Raw genomic sequence first — 18,673 nt, forward strand, 5'->3', positions numbered from 1 at the left:
CATCTTTACTATCATTACTCTGAATTCTTTTTCATATAGACTGCCTATTTCCTCTTCATTTGTTTGGTCTGATGGGTTTTTACCTTGCCCCTTCATCTCCTGTGTGTTTCTTTGTCTTCTCATTTTAAGTTACTGTGTTTAAGGTCTTCTTTTTGAAGGCTGCAGGCTTGTAGTTCCCGTTGTTGTTGGTGTCTGCCCCCAATGCCTAAGGTTGGTTCAGTGGGTTGTGTAGGTTTCCTTGTGGAGGGGACTGGTCCCTGTGTTCTGGTGGATGAGTTTGGATCTTGTCTTTCTGGTGGGCAGAATCACGTCCAGTGGTGTGTTTTGGTGTGCCTGTGACTTTATTATGATTTTAGCCAACCTCTCTGCTAATGGGTGTGGTTGTGTTCCTGTCTTGCTAGTTGTTTGGCATAGGATGTTCAGCACTGTAGCTTGCTCGTCGTTGAGTGGAGTTGGGTCTTAGCAATGAGATGGAGATCTCTGGGAGAGCTTTCACCATTTGATATTACATGGAGCCAGGAGGTCTCTGGTGGACCAGTGTCCTGAACTCGGCTCTCCCACCTCAGAGGCACAGGCCTGACACCCGGCTGGAGCACCAAGACCCCGTTAGCCACACCACTGAAAAGAAATGGGAGAAAGAAAGAATGAAAGAAAAAATAAAACACAAGTTATTAAAATAAAAAAGTTATTAAAAAATATTAAAAAGTAATTTAAAAAAGAAAAAAAGAAAGAAAGAAAGAAGAGGGCAACCAAACCAAAAAAGAAATCCACCAATCATAACAAGTGCTAAAAACTATACCCCCCCCAAAAAAAAAAGTATAAACAGAACGTTAGGGCAAATATAAAAGCAAAGCTATACAGACAAAATCACACAAAGAAGCATACACATACACACTCACAAAAAGAGAAAAAGGAAAAAAAATATATATCTATATATAAAAAAATGAAAAGGAAGAGAGCAACCAAATCAGTAAACAAATCTACCAATGATAATAAACTCTAAATACTAAACTAAGATAAACATAAAACCAGAAACAAATTAGATTCAGAAAACAAGCCCCAAGTCTACCGTTGCCCCCAAAGTAAACCACCTCAATTTGGGGATGATTCGTTCTCTATTCAGGTATTCCAGAGATGTAGGGTACATCAAGTTGATTGTGAAGATTTAATCCACTGCTCCTTAGGCTGCTGGGAGAGATTTCCCTTTCTCTTCTTTGTTCACACAGCTCCTGGGGTTCAGCTTTGGATTTGGCCCCACCTCTGCATGTAGCTTGTCTGATGGCATCTGTTCTTCGCTCAGACAGGACAGGGTTAAAGTGGCAGCTGATTAGGGGGCTCTGGCTTACTCAGGCTGGTGGGAGGGAGGGTTATGGAATGCGGGGCAAGCCTCTGGTGGCAGAGGCTCGTGTGACATTGTAACAGCATGAGGCATGCCAGGTGTTCTCCCGGGGAATTTGTCCCTGTTTCATGGGACCCTGGCAGTGATGGGCTGCACAGGCTGCTAGGAGGGGAGGTGTGGATAGTGACCTGTGCTTGCACACAGGCTTCATGGTGGCTGCAGCAGCAGCCTTAGTGTTTCATCCCCATCTCTGGTCTCTGGAGCTCGTTTAGGCAATGCTCTGAATCCCCTCTCCAAGCATACCCCGAAACAATGGTCTCTTGCCTCTTAGGCAATTCCAAACTTTTTCCTGGACTCCCTCTTGGCTAGCTGTGGCGCACTAGCCCCCTTCAGGCTGTGTTCACACAGCCAACCCCAGTCCTCTCCCTGGAATCTGACCTCCGAAGCTGGAGCCTCAGCTCCCAGTCCCCACTTGCCCTGGCAGGTAAGCAAACAAGCCTCTCAGGCTGGTGAGTGTTGGTCAGTACCGATCCTCTGTGCGGGAATCTCTCCACATTGGCTTCTACACCCCTGTTGCTATGCTCTCCTCTGTGGCTCGGAAGATTCCCCCTGCCCCCGCCAACCCCCCGTCTCCGCCAGTGAAAGGGCTTCATAATGTGTGGAAGCTTTTCCTCCTTCGCAGCTCCCTTCCAGAGGTGCAGGTCCCACCCCTATTCTTTTGTCTTTTCTTTTTTCTTTTGCCCTACCCAGGTACGTGGGGAGTTTCTTGCCTTTTGGGAAATCTGAGGTCTTCTGCCAGCATTCAGTACGTGTTCTGTAGAAGTTGTTCCACATGTAGATGTATTTGTGATGTATTTGTTGGGAGGAAGGTGACCTCCATGTCTTATTCCTCCACCATCTTGAAGGTCTCCTCCTGTCCCATAGACTTTGGATCGTTGGGTTTTCCTTTTCTTTTGTCTCCATGTATTTTTTGATTTCTTAAGTAACCCATTGCCTGTTTAGTAGCATATAGTTTAGCCTCCACGTGTTTGTGTCTTTTGCTATTTTTTTTCTTGCAGTTGATATCTATTCTCATAGTGTTGTGGTCAGAAAAGATTCTTGATATGATTTCAGTCCTCTTAAATTTATTGATACCTGTTTTGTGGTCTGGCATGTGATCTACACTGGAGAATGTTCCATGTGCACTTGAAACGAATGTGTGTTTTGCTGCTTTGCATGGAATGTTCTCTCTCTATATCTGTTAAGTACAGCTGGTCTAATGTCATTTAAGGCCAGCATTTTCTCGCTGGATCATCTATCCATTGATGTAGGTGGGGTGTTAAAGTCCTCTACCATTATTGTTTTACTGTCACTTTCTGCCTTTATGTCTGTTAATATTTGTTTTATGTGTTTAGGTGCTCCTTTGTTGGGTGCGTATATATTTACAATTGATATATGTTCTTGGATTGCTCCCCTGATCATTTTATAATGTCTTTCTTTGTCTCTTATTACAGTCTTCATTTTAAAGTCTATTTCATCTGATATTAAATTGCTATCATAGTTTTCTTTCTATTTCCCATTTATACTTTTTCCATCCCCTCACTTTCAGTGTGTGTGTGTCTTTAGATCTGAAATGAATCCTCTGTAGGTGGCATACATGTGGACCTTGTTTTTGTATTCATTCTTTTGATTGGAACATTTGGTTCATTTACATTTAAAGTAATTATTGATAAGTATGTACTTATTTCCATTTTTTTGGTTGTTTTTGCAGTTGTTCTTTTCTTCTTCTTTTACTCTGTACCCCCTTATGATTTGCTGACTATTTTTAGTGTTATATTTGGATTCCTTTCTCTTTTTACATGTGTATCTATTATAGATTTTTGGTTTGTGTTACCATTATATATATGATTAAAGTTGCTGATTTCTTTAGTTTGAAGGTATTTTAACAACCCTGCATTTTTACTCCCCTTCCTGTATATTTAATGTTCTGATATCATATTTTACATTTTTTTGTTTCCTTTAACTACTTATTGTGGATATAGATGATTTTACTACTTTTGTCTTTTAATTTTCCTAGTAGCTATATAAGGGGTTGATTTTGATTGGGATTCTGTTGACTCTATAAATCAAGTTGGGAAGACCTGAAATTCTAAAAATATTGACTTTTTCTATCCATGAACATGGAATATCTCTCCACTTGTGTAGATTTTTTTGTTTAATTTCTTTTATCAGTTTTTTGGTTTCCTAATATAGACCTTGTACTTCTTTTTTTACCCTTATGCCCAAGTATTATTATTTTTTGGCACTAAGGCAAATGCTTGTACCTTTAATTTCAAATTCCTATTGTTCACTGCTGGCATATAGAAAAGTAACAATGTAGATTCTTCACTTTTTATAACAATATGTTAACTTTATTACCTACACATCTGGTTTCCAAAGTTATGTTGATTTCCTCTCAAACATATAACATCTGTTATTCAGGGACTCAGTAAGAACTAAAATCCAAATTGACTACTAATGAACTTCTTAAAAATCCTATCCAAGTTAAGTTGGGGAGAAATAATGATCCATTTCTAGATCCTCTGCTCTGAGAAGAAAAACTTCTTGTACTTCAAACTCAAAAAAGTTGGTCATAATCCATCTCAATCAATCCCTGTAAATTTGCTTCTTTAACTACACTTCTGAAAGCTACCCACTGGGAACATCATCACTTGGCTGAAGGCCAGGCAATCAGCAATAGCCTCACTATGACTGACTTTTAGAGACACTTCTACTGCTTGAAATGCTTCCACTTTTAGAGACACTTCCATAACTACTAAAGATCAACTAATTCTGAGTCATTCCGAGTTCTGAAAGTCTAACAGTCCCCAAAATCTCTGCTTCCCCAAACCCTGTATAAGATCAGCAACTTGCTTTGATCAGTAATACTGAGCTCTGTTCATACAGATCTCTCTTGCTTACCAGATAATCCATTAAACTTTTTGTTTCAAATGTAAAGTGGTAACCTCTTTTGTTGAGAGCTTTTTTTTCCTGTTATCAATTAAGCTACCTAAAACAGCATCTGTGGGGGCTTCCCTGGTGGTGCAGTGGTTGAGAGTCCGCCTACTGATTCAGGGGACACAGGTTCGTGCCCCGATCCGGGAAGATCCCACATGCCGCGGAGTGGCTAGGCCCGTGAGCCATGGCTGCTGAGCCTGTGCGTCCGGAGCCTGTGCTCCACAACGGGAGAGGCCACAACAGTGAGAGGCCCGCGTACGGCAAAAAAATAAAATAAAATAAAATAAAAATAAAACAGCACCTGTGGATTGCATTGTTTTAGAGCCAGGTGGAAACTCTTAATGGAAATATGATTTTACTATTTTCTTGGCAATTTTTTTTGTTGTAAATTTGTGTAAAACTCAGTTACATGAATATAGTTTCCATATCTTTTGTAAAACAGCTATTTAATTCATTGCTCAATAGCTAGTTAAATGTTCTTTATATAAAGAAAAGTTTTTAAGTTCCTCTTAGAGTTTAATGCTAGGTAAAATTGTGTCTCCTGAGCAAATAAATGATTTCCTCTTTTCTTTGGCTGCCATGAATCTCAACACTACAATTTCTAATCAGTTATAAGACTTAATTTCTCACTTTAAGATTATATTCTTAACCATAAATGATACATGACTTTCATTTATTTTCATGTTTTTTATTGTTATAATCCTTATCATAATGGTTTTATTGCATATGACTTTTGCTTAACCTACATTAAAAATCCATGTTTGGGACCAGGTATGGAAAAAAATTTATAATACATTTCTTTTTGAGGAACATTATGATAATACACTAGTATTTGCATACTTCTTGTTCTTTCCAGGCACTTTCACCTTTGATAATAATCCTTTATTTTGTTTCTATGATATCTAGAGTTTGGCAGCAATATTTTAATGAAGTCAGTCAAATGAATTTATAGTTTTACAAATCATTTCTAACATTGATATTCTTTAGAACAAAATTCTGTGTGAAAATATTAATTCTCAGTGTAACTGGTAAAAGTTATACCTCCACAGCAGTTAGTTGGCCAACTGCACAATCACCTTTGAAAGTGCAACAACTTTAATAGCAACATTGTACAAAAATAAAAGGCAACATCTTAACCTTGAAACTTTGGTGCTAACAATGGAAATCAAAATAAACACTTCTAAGTGTTTATTTCACTCCTCTATTCAGCAAGGCAACAGGTTAGTTAATGGAAGAATTTGACATCCTGCGTGGAAGAATAGCTTTCAGGACATATATAACAAAAAGTACATCCTAAATATGAGACTGATTTTGAGTCTGATATAAATTTTCCTGTTTCCATTGCAGGTTCCTTACCATTCACAAATCCAACAACTTGCATTAGGGTGCTTGAAACTAATTTGTTTGGCTGGAATTATAGTCATTGCTGTTATTATGTATAGTTTTTATTTTCCTTTTTTAAAAAAATCAATTCTGAGGTTTTCCTGGTGGTGCAGTGGTTAAGAATCCACCTGCCAATGCAGGGGGCACGGGTTTGAGTCCTGGGCCCGGAAGATCCCACGTGCCACAGAGCAACTAATACATGCATCACAACTACTGAGCCTGCGCTGTACAGCCCACAAGCCACAACTACTGAAGCCCGCATGCCACAACTACTGAAGCCTGTGTGCCTAGACCCCATGCTCCGCAACAAGAGAAGCCACCGCAATGAGAAGCCTGCACACCGCAATGAAGAGTAGCCCTTGCTCACCGCAACTAGAGAAAGCCTGCACGCAACAACGAAGACCCAACGTAGCCAAAAATAAATACAGAAATAAATAAATAAATTTATTTTTAAAAAGTATTAAAAAAATCAATTCTATCTATCTGGCTGCATCAGGTATTAGTTGCGGCCTATGGGATCTTTCATTGTGGTGAGTGGGCTTCTCTCTAGTTGTGGCACATGGGCTCTAGAGTGTGTGGGTTCAGTAGTTGAGGCACACAGGCTTAGTTGCCCTGCGGCATGTGGGATCCTAGGTCCCTGACCAGAGTTCGAACCCATGTCCCCTGCATTGCAAGGCAGATTCTTAACCACTGGACCACCAAGGAAGTGCTTAGTTTTTGTTTTCATATAACAAACACAGGTCTTATAAAGAGATGGAATAAATCATGGTGCCCATGGTAGGGCTTAAAGTGGTGGTGAGAAAGACTTATTCTACTGTATATTTCTTCCCTTCTTCCCTAGATGCCATCCTGCTTAAAATTCTGTCTTTAGAAGGGTTGCAGGGAGGGGTGCAGTGGAAGAGAGATGTGAACTACCTCTTCCAAATTCTAATGAAATGTAATAAAAGATTAAGCAGAATTGACATCATTAAGACCAATTATTCTTCTTTCCAGGAAATATAGTAGGTACTTCTAGGGGATGAAACACAATAAATTCCTATTTCCTGAGGACATACAGATTACTGAATCTTTTCTGAGGCACAGGATGATAGGGTGAGGAAGGCAATGGCAGGAGATGTTTGAGAATCCTCTAAAATTAGGTATGTGCAGAAACAGCAGTCTTTAGAAGAAACAGCTAGTAAATCTGCTCCTGATTAGTAGTGGACTTAGGTTTGGATGAAAAGGGAGGGTTAGTTCTAGTTCCAACAACCTGAACTTCAGGAAAGGAAGGAAAGAGGCAATCTTTGCCTACTTCCTAAATCTTTCTCAAATGACCTTGTTTTTAAGGAATATAAGGTTTAGCTATTCTAAAGTGCCAACATGGCAACAAATACAATACTAGACAAGAAACCACCTATTTTTCTAATAAAGAGAGGAAAATTGTTGCAGAAGAAAGTGTTTCTGCCTTTCATAGATGTCTCCACCTGTGCCTGAAACCACTGGAATTGAAGTTGGGAGGCATCTGTTTTTGTCTGGTCATCTCTGCTGATTTTCTCAGCTACTCAGGATATCCCCAACATCATTTACATCTCATATACAGAGGTTTTCTTAGGATGAGGCCAAGAGAGGCTCCTTGGGCCTGCTTTGAAGACCCTCACTATGAGCAGCTGGGAAACCACCACTGAAGATGAAGAAATTGGCTCTACCATAACTATTTTTTTAATTCCAAAGTTTTATTTTATTTTATTTTAGTATTTAAAAAAATATCCAACTTATTAGGTTTCCTCATTGAAAGCCAAGGCAAAGCAGGTAATATACTTTTATCCACCCAAGGCTGTCCTTTGGTGGTTTCTATTCCTATTTAAAATGACCACTAACGCCACGGAGTCGCGCGGAGACTGAGGCTCGGGTGCACTTAAGATTCGGCTCCACCCATAACCCACTGCCAGGGCCGAGGAAGGCACTGCTGCTGGAGGTGTAATGGACGTTAATCCTGCTCTGCAAGAGGTGCTGAAGACCAACCTTATCCACGATGGCCTAGCACGTGGAATATGCGAAGCTGCCAAAGCCTTAGACAAGCGTCAAGCCCATCTCTGCATGCTTGCATCCAACTGTGATGAGCCTATGTATGTCAAGTTGGTGGAGGCCCTTTGTGCTGAGCACCAAATCAATCTGATTAAGGTTGATGACAACAAGAAACTAGGGGGATGGGTAGGCCTCTGTAAAACTGACAGAGAGGGAAAACCCGTAAAGCGGTTGGTTGCAGTTGTGTGGTGGTTAAGGGATGTGGCAAAGAGGCTCAGGCCAAGGATGCCATTGAGGAGCACTTCAAATGCAAGAAATGATCAAATAAAAACACTGGGCTCTTGTTCCTCAAAAAAAAAAAATTAAAATTAAATAAAATGACCACTGATGTATATTGTAACCTGAATCACATGGGAGCTACTTATAGTGATATCCCTACTCACACTCCATAGTTAAATTTACATTTATTGAGGACCTTTAATGAGCCATCTGCTTCATATTAGCACATCAGCAGCAGAAGTACCACTGCCACCAGTATAACAGCTGCCATTTATTTAGAAATAACTATGTGTCAGAACCAAAGCTAAAGACTAATTTTATTTCATCCAACTCTTACATAAACTATGGCAGGTAACATTATCCTCATTTGATGGAAGAGAAAACTGAAGCAGAAAGAGTCTCAGTAATCTGCACTAGGTCGCAGAGATAACAAGTGGCAAGAATTCAATCCTTATGACACTGCGGTTTACAACTAAGGACATTGAGGCCCAGAAAGACCAGAACCAAGGGGACACAGTAAACGGCAAATTGGAAATCAGATCTGTCAGAACCCTCAAAGAACATGTTCTTTCTATTGTATCATATATCTTTCATTCTGTGTTTTGTTTCTCTGCCCTCTCTGAAGTGTAGGAAGAGGAAATAAAATTTGTAAATTAAAAGGTTTTGAAATATTCTGGAAGGTTCCATTTTATGAATAGGCATAATTCTCTGCCTGAGTCCACATTTTAGAAGGAACATGTCAGATATGAGTTGCTGGCTTGGCAGTGGTCTCAAGCATATGTTACCTGGTGACCTCAGTGTTGCCAGTTAATCACTGGCATATGAGCCAACACAAAGTTACTTTTTCTTTTTCAATTTTTTTTATTGAAGTATAGTTGATTTACAATGTTGTGTTAGTTTCAGGTGTAAAGAATATATATTCTTTTTCAAATTCTTTTCCATTAAATTTAGGTTATTGCAAGATATTGAATATAGTTCCCTGTGCTATACAGTAAGTCCTTGTTTTTTTAATCTATTTTATGTGTAGTAGTGTGTATCTCTTAATCCAAAACCCCTTTTGCCCCTTTGGTAACCATAAAATTTTTTTTCTAACATTACTCAGCCATAAAAGAGAATGAAATAATGCCATTCACAAATAACATTGATGGACCTAGAGATCATACTAAGTGAACTAAATCAGACAGAGAAAGACAAATATCATATGATATCACTTATTTGTGGAACTTATTTATAAAACAAAGTTACTTTTATATAGGACAGAGGCAGCTAACAGTCCTGCTTCAGAAATCAGTGTTATTGATGATGGGAGAAATTGTGAGATGAGTTTCACTAGAAAGTGTTGTAAGGTTTCTATTTAACTAATTCCTGAGCTCACATCTGGGCCGAGTCCTGGTGACTTTGGGAAGGAATTCAAAAAGAAAATGCAGACAATAGGAAGGCTGCTTCACTTTCTTTGCCTTCAGCTGGAAACAGGTTAGTGCTCACCCACATCAAGGCAGTACTTGGACTGGCTGCCTGAAGTACAATTATATTCTACAAAGTTGCCTTGTAGTTTGCATTCTCCTCCTTCAATGGCTTTCATATCAAAGCTGTTTTGTTTCCAAGTTAACATAATGGGACTCAACGTAATATCTTGCCAAGCTCTCACTGATCCTCGGTGTGGAATAAATGTGAACACTGCCTCATTAATCCTCTCCACGGTCCTTGGAGAGAAGTGGCAAGCAATATCCCATCCATTTTGCAGTGGAGGAAAGAATGGCAAAGTAAATTGTTCACTTTGCATCTGTGCCCAGCCTTCTGGGCATTTCCATCTGGATATCCTGCTGGCTTGTCAAACTCAACTTACCCCAAATTGAACTCATTCCCTTCCGTTTTCCAAAACACATCTCTCTATCTGGGTATTGTCTTGGTTAATGGCACTACTATCCACACAGTTCCCCTGGTGGAAGCCTCGAGTCATCTTTGACTTCTTTCACTTTCTATATACAATCAGTTATGAAGTGTATCTCATTTTCCTCTGAGATAGCTCTCCAATTCATCCATTCTCTTGAAACAACCCTGCCCCAATCTCTTGCTCTGTCCAGTGTCACATCATCCCTCATCCAGGTTAGAGCCAAAAAATAATCCTTACTAATATACCCAATTTGGGTTTTTCAATTTGTCATTTATACTGTCTTCAAAAAATTAATTTTCCTAAAACCAAGGTGGTATTATTTTCTCTCTTGCTCAAAAAGCTCTGATGGCCCCACATGGCCAACAAGCATGGTCCTGACTCTTTTCACATCAATATCTTTTAAAATCAGGCACAACCTCATTCTGAGAACTTGTCTCCCACTTTTTGTTACCATGTACCCCCTACTCTAGACACAAGGCCATCTCACTATTCTCCAAGTGCTTTGGCCCATCTCCTAACTTTAGTTCATGATGAGCTTGCCTTAATTTCAGCTGATTCAACACATTTCTAGTCATTCTTTACAGTTCATATGGAACATCTTATTTGTTATCTTTATGACTCATTCATCTGCCTACTTTCCTAATTAATCTCTCCCTCTTTTGGATCTTCATAACAAGTTGTTACCATTTATCATACCTTGTTTTACAGTTAGTTATCAGTATTTCTCAAAACAGCCTATAAGCTTCTTGAGGACAAAGTCCATATTTTATTTATCTCTGAATTATTAGTACTTAGTATGGTGCTGGGTACTTACTTGGTGCTTAAATTTTTTTGTATAGCAATTTATATACAATCAAGAACTTCTTTTAGAAAAAAATTACTATATTTAATAACCACAATAACTGTAATACAGGTATTACTACTGATCCTTAACTTACAGATGAACAGACTGAGGCCTTAAAGAAGTAAAAGGACTTTTCTATGGCCTGTCTAGCATGAAGGCCAAGACTTAAACGCAGGATACTCATCTGAAAACCCTGATTTTATTTCACTGTACTGGACTGCACGTAGGCAGAAGTATATTTGGAAATGTGGCCTGAAACAGTGCCCAATTTTGATAAAGCAAGCATTTCTGGTTACTACAACATGCTAGATGTTGTTCATATTGAGGGGTCATCGATTTCCAAAGGATTGTACATCATTCCTGGTTGTTTTCTGTGTCTGAGTAAGAACACAAACATCTCAGGGGCAAGGATTCTGTCATGTTCACGTTGGAGCAACCATAGCACCACTATGGACTTGAATATAGATGATGTTTAAGAATTATTTATTGTCTAATGGAATCTAGTCAAAGGACTTTGTTATCTTTGGCCATTTTCTCTTGTCATCCCCAACCCACACAATGTGTTGCCAAATGTTTATGAAGAGAATGTATATACCTTGTTTGAATTTTTAAAGGTAATATTATAGGCACAGTTCCACTTCCTTCTTTCCCAGAGAAAAATCACTATTGTTATGTGGGAGAGTAGATTTCCCATATACAGTTATATATTTTTCACCACATATATCTGAGCATATAGCAATTTTCTGTGTGTTTCAAAGTTAATATATTACATATGTCTTTTTGCAACTTTTTTATAATCATGTAATAATACATCATTTAAGCTCTTTTCTATTGTATTACAACTTTTTATCTCTTGATAATACCCTTAGAAATACAATGCTTTATTTATAATAATTGCTACAATTTATTTAGGGTTTATTAAGGGGTCTAGCACTGTGCGAAATGCTATTGAACCCTCAATAGAATCTGATACAAATAAAAAAATAATCTGATCAAAATTTTTCCTGATATCAAGTTTTGAAGAAAACGAGATCCAGTGAGAATTTTGGACTGAAGACCCAAGAATACTCAGTGGAAGAAAGGTTGAAAAATAGGTTGGTCCCCTGTTTACAAATGCCATCTAGTTTTCTCTTTTGCCCTGAGATGGCCCAGTCCGTAGCAAGACTCAGACTCCTCAATCTGAGTGCCTTAACTCTTAATTTAAATTTTTTCTGTATTCTTGCCTAAGGAATTCACCATATTATTTCACAGATGCTTATGTGGTCCTTAGTGTGGTTCTCCAGGTATTATATATATACATAAATTTCGCCTCAACAGACTCTATGCTGTTTATTAGAGATCAAGCAAGTTAGCAATAAATACTCATTAACTGATTTGAATTGAAACGGATTCTAGTTGTCTGCCTCTTCTAGGGAAGAGCAGTCCTGTGACATGAGCACCCTATGAGTCCAAATAGAATACTCATTCTCCCAGTGGCCAAGAAAACAATTGAGATCATAGCTTTAGTTGCCCAAGTGTGAGTTAATAAATTTGAGCATGTGGAACAAGGCTTAGTTATGAACTCTGTATCCGTGGCTTTACAAGATGAAATGTGCAATCACATAGGGATTAAATGAACTTCTTTCATTGTTTATTTGTTCAGTATTATGAGCACATTCACTACATTGTCTAGCTTCCACCTAAAAACCTCTAATAAAAGGGAACTCATTATACTCTAAGACAGCCTGTTCCGTTTTTGGACAGCTCATTTTGTTGTAGGATAAAAGGATCACTGGGCCTATTTCCAGGGGCTGTAAGAAGATTACTTTTGCAGATGTTTGGAGACTGGAGTTTAGATCAGGGATTAATAATCAAGTTTAGGAAGAGTGATGCAGAGCAAATTGTGTTGTCTCTGAGGCTATATGAAGTTGAATATTTTCAGGTATCATCACAGTCCTAGGAAGTCAAAAGTAATCTTCCCTTTAAACCCTACTGCATAATAACATACAGTGTTCTCAGTTCTGTTGTTTGCCAGATTATGCTGAAACAGGACAGCTATGGGGATAATTAAGATGATGACAAACAGACTTTCAAAGAAATATTTAAGAAACTAGAATTATTTAGTCTTGGACAAGGGGAGATTAAAGGAAGGCAGTGATGGTATTTAGTTATAGGTTCACAATTCTTTAACCACATGCTCCCCCCAAGTCACTGAAAAAGAAGTATTTCGTAACTCATTTTATAGCAAAAACCTGACTGAATAGAGGTGACACTATTTACAGTCTCTCTCCCACTTGGTGTGAATATTCATGTTTTGTTGCAGAAATACTTATGTGTTTGGTCATGGAATACTGTTCCAGGCCTTGTTGGTGGCATTGGGTAACATAGAATATATGCACCATCTTCTCTAAAGTTTGAAAAAGTGTGAATTTTGAAACACATCTGTTCCCGAGGCTTGTAGACTGTCAAATTTCATTTCCATATTTAGCTTTGGTGAAGATGATTTTCCTATTTTCCTAAATTTGGGATACACTGATATTGCAAAATTAAGATCCTTGAAAGCAGACACCTGTCAGAGAATACTCTGAAAGAGGAAAGGATCCTTTACTTCTGCAATTAAGAACTAGGTGCATGGGGTGGGGTGAGGGTGTGGGAATAGGAAATAGGAGCTCAGCAGGATATTTCAAGAGCATTAGTTCTTAACCAGAGTTAGGTTATGGACCTCTTGGACAATCTGATGAGAGAAGTCTACTGACACTCTCCTAGAAAAAATACAAATGAAGACAAGATTATGCATATATTTTCATGGTGCACAAAGATCCTCTAAGCTTATATGATTAAAAACCTCTGCTCTAGAATGCAATTGAGTAGATATAGAGTCAAGTAAGCGAGTAGTTTCCTGTAACTAAGATACAGGTAAACATCTTAGAAGTTTTGAATTTTGGGGGAATGGGGTGTAAATATCCTCCTTGTCTCCACCATAGTTTAGAACCAAATGAGAGATGAGAGATACAGCAGCAGGTCTCCCCTCTCACAGCATAGCCTTCCCAGCTAAGCTTACCACACAGCAGTCTTTCCAGGCAGAAAGACATGGAGGAGAGAATCTGGAGCAACTGTTGAATTCTTTCAACAGAAAGAATTCTTTTCTTGAACTTGAATTCTTTTCTTGAACTTAGCATCCCATCAAGTGTCTCCTCCTCCATGGGAAGGGATGAAGAGGGACAGAGAAGAGTCAACCCGGCTCCTCCTGGTCAGTAGTGTACAAATCATTTCTGTCTCTATGGAAGCATGAGGAATGAGGATTAAGAATTAACACTGACAGGTTATGTGACTGTTTTTGATCAAACCAATAGTAGCCAACAAAAGGCAAAGAAGCCAAACCTCTCTGAAGCGTAGGCTATCCCATCCGCACACAAAACAAGCTAGATTGTAGGTTTCTCAGGCGGGGTCAAGAGAATGGTGGACAAGACACAGTTTCCAGTTACCTGGGAAGCTGTAACTGGGAAAAAGATATATCAGACTGAAAAGTTGGAGAGGCAGATACTCTAGAATTTAGTATCTCTTTCCCCTTCCTTCCACTCTTTGCTGACACTGCCTCAGTGCCCTTCTCCTTCCATCAATAGTGTCCTCAAAGCTCTTCCAGCTTCTTCTGCCTGCTGCTGGTTCCTAAAGTCATTGCCACATGTTTTAGTTTTTTGTTATAGTAGCACTTCTGGGGACCAATTTCTGTTTACTTATTTCTGTATAACAAATCACCCTAAATCTGAGTGGCTTAAGATTCAACAATCATTTAATTTGTGCTTGAATACGTGGGTCAGGAATTTGGGAAAGGCTTGGCTGGATTATTCTTCTTTTCCATATGGTGTTGTCTGGGGTCACTTGCTGTTCAGCTGGTGGCTGGTATTTTCTAGAGGTTCAAAATGACAACTGGAAGACTGGGTTCAGCTGAGCTTCTCTTCCTTTCCACATAGCCTAAGGGCCTCTCCGTGTGGATTTATACTTGCTACATAATGAATGAGGTTGAGCATCTTCTCAAGTATTCAGATCCATTTATATTTCCCTTTCTATGATCTGCTTGAAAAATTTTTTTCTATTGGGTTTTAGTCTTCTTTTAACAATGTTAAGGACATCTTACCCTTCATCTATCATATGCGGTGGAAATAACTTTTCCCAGTTTTCAACTGGCCTTTTGGTTCATTTTCCTTGTATATTTTCCTAAGCATAAGTTTTAACGTAGATCTTTTATCCTTTTAGTAATCTTTCTAAACTGGTTCTGTCTGTATACAGATAATGCTGTGATTTTGGTTAATTATAATCAAAATGACCAAACTTCTAATTCTCTTACTTTCAAAGCTTTCAGAATCACCGTACTTTAGATGTCTCTATAATAACATATAGGGCTTCCCTGGTGGCGCAGTGGTTGAGAGTCTGCTTGCCGATGCAGGGGACACGGGTTCGTGCCCCGGTCCAGGAAGATCCCACATGCCGCGGAGTGGCTGGGCCTGTGAGCCATGGCCGCTGAGCCTGCGCGTCCGGAGCCTGTGCTCCGCAACGGGAGAGGCCACAACAGTGAGAGGCCCGCGTACCACAAAACATAAATAAATAAATATAATAACATATAATTATATAATGTATTTAGAGATATGCTTTCCAATTCAACTTGTCTTTTTAATTAAATATATTTGCTTATCCCATTACAGTTTTTTTTGAGGCTCAGAAACCTGTGTTATTTTATGTATTTATTTATTCATTCATTCCAGCTTTATTGAGATATAATTGACATGTATAAGTTTAAGATGTACATCATGATAATTTGATACACATATATTCAAAGTGATTACCACAGTAAGGTTAGTTATTATCTCCATTACCTCACATAATTACCATTCCTTATTTATGGTAAGAACATTTAAGACCTTCTTTCTTAGCCATCTGCAATTATATAATACAGTACTGTTAACTATTGTTACCATGTGGTACCTTGGAATCTCCAGAACTATTCATCTTATAACTGGCGATTTATACCCTTTGATGAATATCTTCTCATTTTTCCCACCCTTGGCCTCTGGCAGCCACCATAAAACTATCTATTTCTGTGAGTTTGGTTTTCTTAGTTTCCACGTGTAAGAGCCATAAGGGTTTGTCTTTTTCTGTCTGACTTATTTTACTTAGCACAATGCACTCAAGTTTCACCCATACTGTCACAAATGGCAAGATTTCCTTTTTTTCTCATGGCTGAATAATATTCCAGTGTGTGTGTGTGTGGTGTGTGTGTGTGTGTGTTTAACATCATTAACTATTAAGGAAATGCAAATTAAGACCACAATGAGATACCGGTACACACCTATTAGAATAACTAAAATGAAAAATAGTAACAATACCAAATACTGGTTAGGATGTGGAAAAAGTGTACTTCTCAGACGTTACTGATAGGACTATGAAATGGTATAGTCACTCTGGAAAATAGGCAGTTTCTTAAAAAAGTAAGCATACACTTACTATGTCACTCAGCATACATAATCCTGGGCATTCATCGCATCTAAATGAAAACTTAGGTCCACACAAAGCTGTACATGATAGCTCATAGCAGCTTCATTTATTATAGCCCCAAATGGAAGCAATCCAAGTGTCCTATCATAGGTGAGTGGGTAAACAAACCATGGTAGATCCATATCCTGAAATACTACTCAGCAATAAAAAGGAATAAGCTATTGATATACACAAGAGCTTAGGTGCATCTCAAAGGCATTAAACTGAGTGGCATTAGCAAAAATGGTGGAGCAGGTAGCTCCAAGGGCTCAGGCCTCCATGGAAACATTGAATAAGAAAGCAAATGCTATTAGAATCAACTTCGTCAGCATTCTGGAAAATAGTCAAAGGTTTATACCAACCAAACAAAGGCTGAATCAGGAAAAAGGCAACTTAAAAATGGTAGGAAAGCTTGGCAGCCTTTTATTTGCCCTTGTTCCATACCTCTCCCAGGCTTGATGACGGTCTTAAAGATGGCAGCCTGCATTTCCAGCATGGGACCTTAGTCTCTGGTTTTGGAGGGAGCAGAGTTGACTTTATTCGTAAACTATTATTCTAACCTATCTGGGGGTTACCTGAGGACAAGGTTTGTTTCACCTACCTTGGAACTCACTGAGGGCAGAAAAGTGCTGGTCACTGTTCAAAAATATTATGAGGTAAATGAACAATCAGCAGCCACCTGAGGCAAAAGGTTAAATTGAGGCCAACTATAGACACTGGGAGCCAGGGAGGTAAAGCTGGGGAGAGAGGTTCTTTGGGGAATTTGAGCATACAAAAGTGTCTGTGTATAGTGGGGACTTTAGAATGCCACAGACATGACCAGGGCAGAATGCATGCTTAGCACAGACCTCAGAAGACCTTAAGCTTTTACCTCTGACTTATCTCTAGGCACAATGCAAGCAGAAGTGAAAGCTAAGGCAGGGTTGTAAATAGCTTGGTTAAGCATTGAAGGAGTACCAGTCTTCAAAAACTGGGAAAGGGTTTCTTTTCTTTTTATTTCTTACTCTTATTCTACTTCTCCTTTGTCTTCCTCTCCTCCTCCTCCTTCTTGTTCTACTTCTTTTTCAGCTCTCTCTCTCCCCCCTATCTCAACTGGCTCCTGGCATTTAAGGAAAACTTTCAAAATACTAGCTGAACCTACGCTAAATGAACAGTTCCTTTCAGAGACCACATAGAACAAAAAAGTACAGTTTAACAAAAATCGTTTAGAAAAGTCACAAAACAAAGTCACTAAATAAAGAAAGAGCTAGTGTCTACATCAAGCTACATAAACAGACTCCAAAGGGGGGGAAGGAGTCTGATTTTCAGGGCTATTACATTATAATATTCAAAATATCCAGTTTTCATCAAGCGCATTATGCTGAACAGGAAAAAAAAAAACTTAAGTCACATGCTGTAGCTGTATGATTCCATTTATTTAACATTATTGATGTGAAGAAATTACAGAGATGGAGAACAAATTAATTATTGTCAAGCATTAGGGATGGTGAGGAGGAAGGAGATAGGTAAGATCTATACCTACATCTTCTCAAGGTAGCATGAAGTACATCTTTTAATTCTGTTTCTTGATTGTAGGGTGGTTACATGAATCTACACATGTGATAACATGACATAGGAATACATACACACTGTATACCAATATCAATTTCTTGCTTTGGTATAATATTCTCATTCTAGAAGGTAACCATTGGGACAAACCAAGTGAAGAGTATGTGGGACCTGTCAGTAGTATTTTTATAACTTTTATGAATCTATAATTAGTTCAAATAAAAAGTTAAAAAATGGGAACTTAAAACATTACATTTTGTAATTGGATATTGATAAGGAGTAGGAAAGCTATTGATTTTAGTGTTAACATCTATATCAAGTCTCCTTAATAAATTCTAACTAGAGCTAATTGCCTTTTCTGTTGGCTTTTTTGTAAGTTATAACTCATTACCTCAAAATAATGACAGTTTTAAGCTTTTCCTCTCTTAATGTCTTTGTCTTTTCTTACTGAATTATTAAGACATTGAGCACAATGTTGGAAAGTAAAAGTAGTAGCAGGCATTTCTTTCCTGTAAAGAATGTGAATTCTTTACATTTTCTATCACTAAGTATGATGATTACTGTAGGTTCTAGTAGATTTCCTTTATGACGTTAAAAAACTTCCTTCTATTCTTGATTGTATTTTATTTGGCACATTATGTATCCCATCGTTTAAAATTTAGTATGTCAGTATTTCATTGTATTCCCCTGGATGTACTATGACTTTTAAATTCTAAACTTCCTAAATAAGTTTGTTAATTATAATAGTTTAGATATAGTTGTCCATTTTTATTAATTTTCATATTTTCCACAGGTAAAAGCACACAGAAGGGTAGATTCAGAATGAAAAATAGGCAAATGAACATCACTGCTTCACAGAATGTGATTTGTTTCCAAATCTGTCAAGGAAATCCTATTT

The 18,673-nt window shown here is 38.3% G+C and overlaps 1 pseudogene; it reads left to right on the forward strand.

Annotated features, from left to right (window-relative positions):
* LOC137220981 (small ribosomal subunit protein eS12-like) overlaps positions 1–8,022 on the forward strand; it is a 93,605-nt pseudogene extending 85,583 nt beyond the window's left edge.
* The last annotated feature ends 10,651 nt before the right edge of the window (positions 8,023–18,673 follow it).

This window comes from Pseudorca crassidens, chromosome 3 (assembly GCF_039906515.1).
Source record: "Pseudorca crassidens isolate mPseCra1 chromosome 3, mPseCra1.hap1, whole genome shotgun sequence".
NCBI lineage: Eukaryota > Metazoa > Chordata > Mammalia > Artiodactyla > Delphinidae > Pseudorca > Pseudorca crassidens.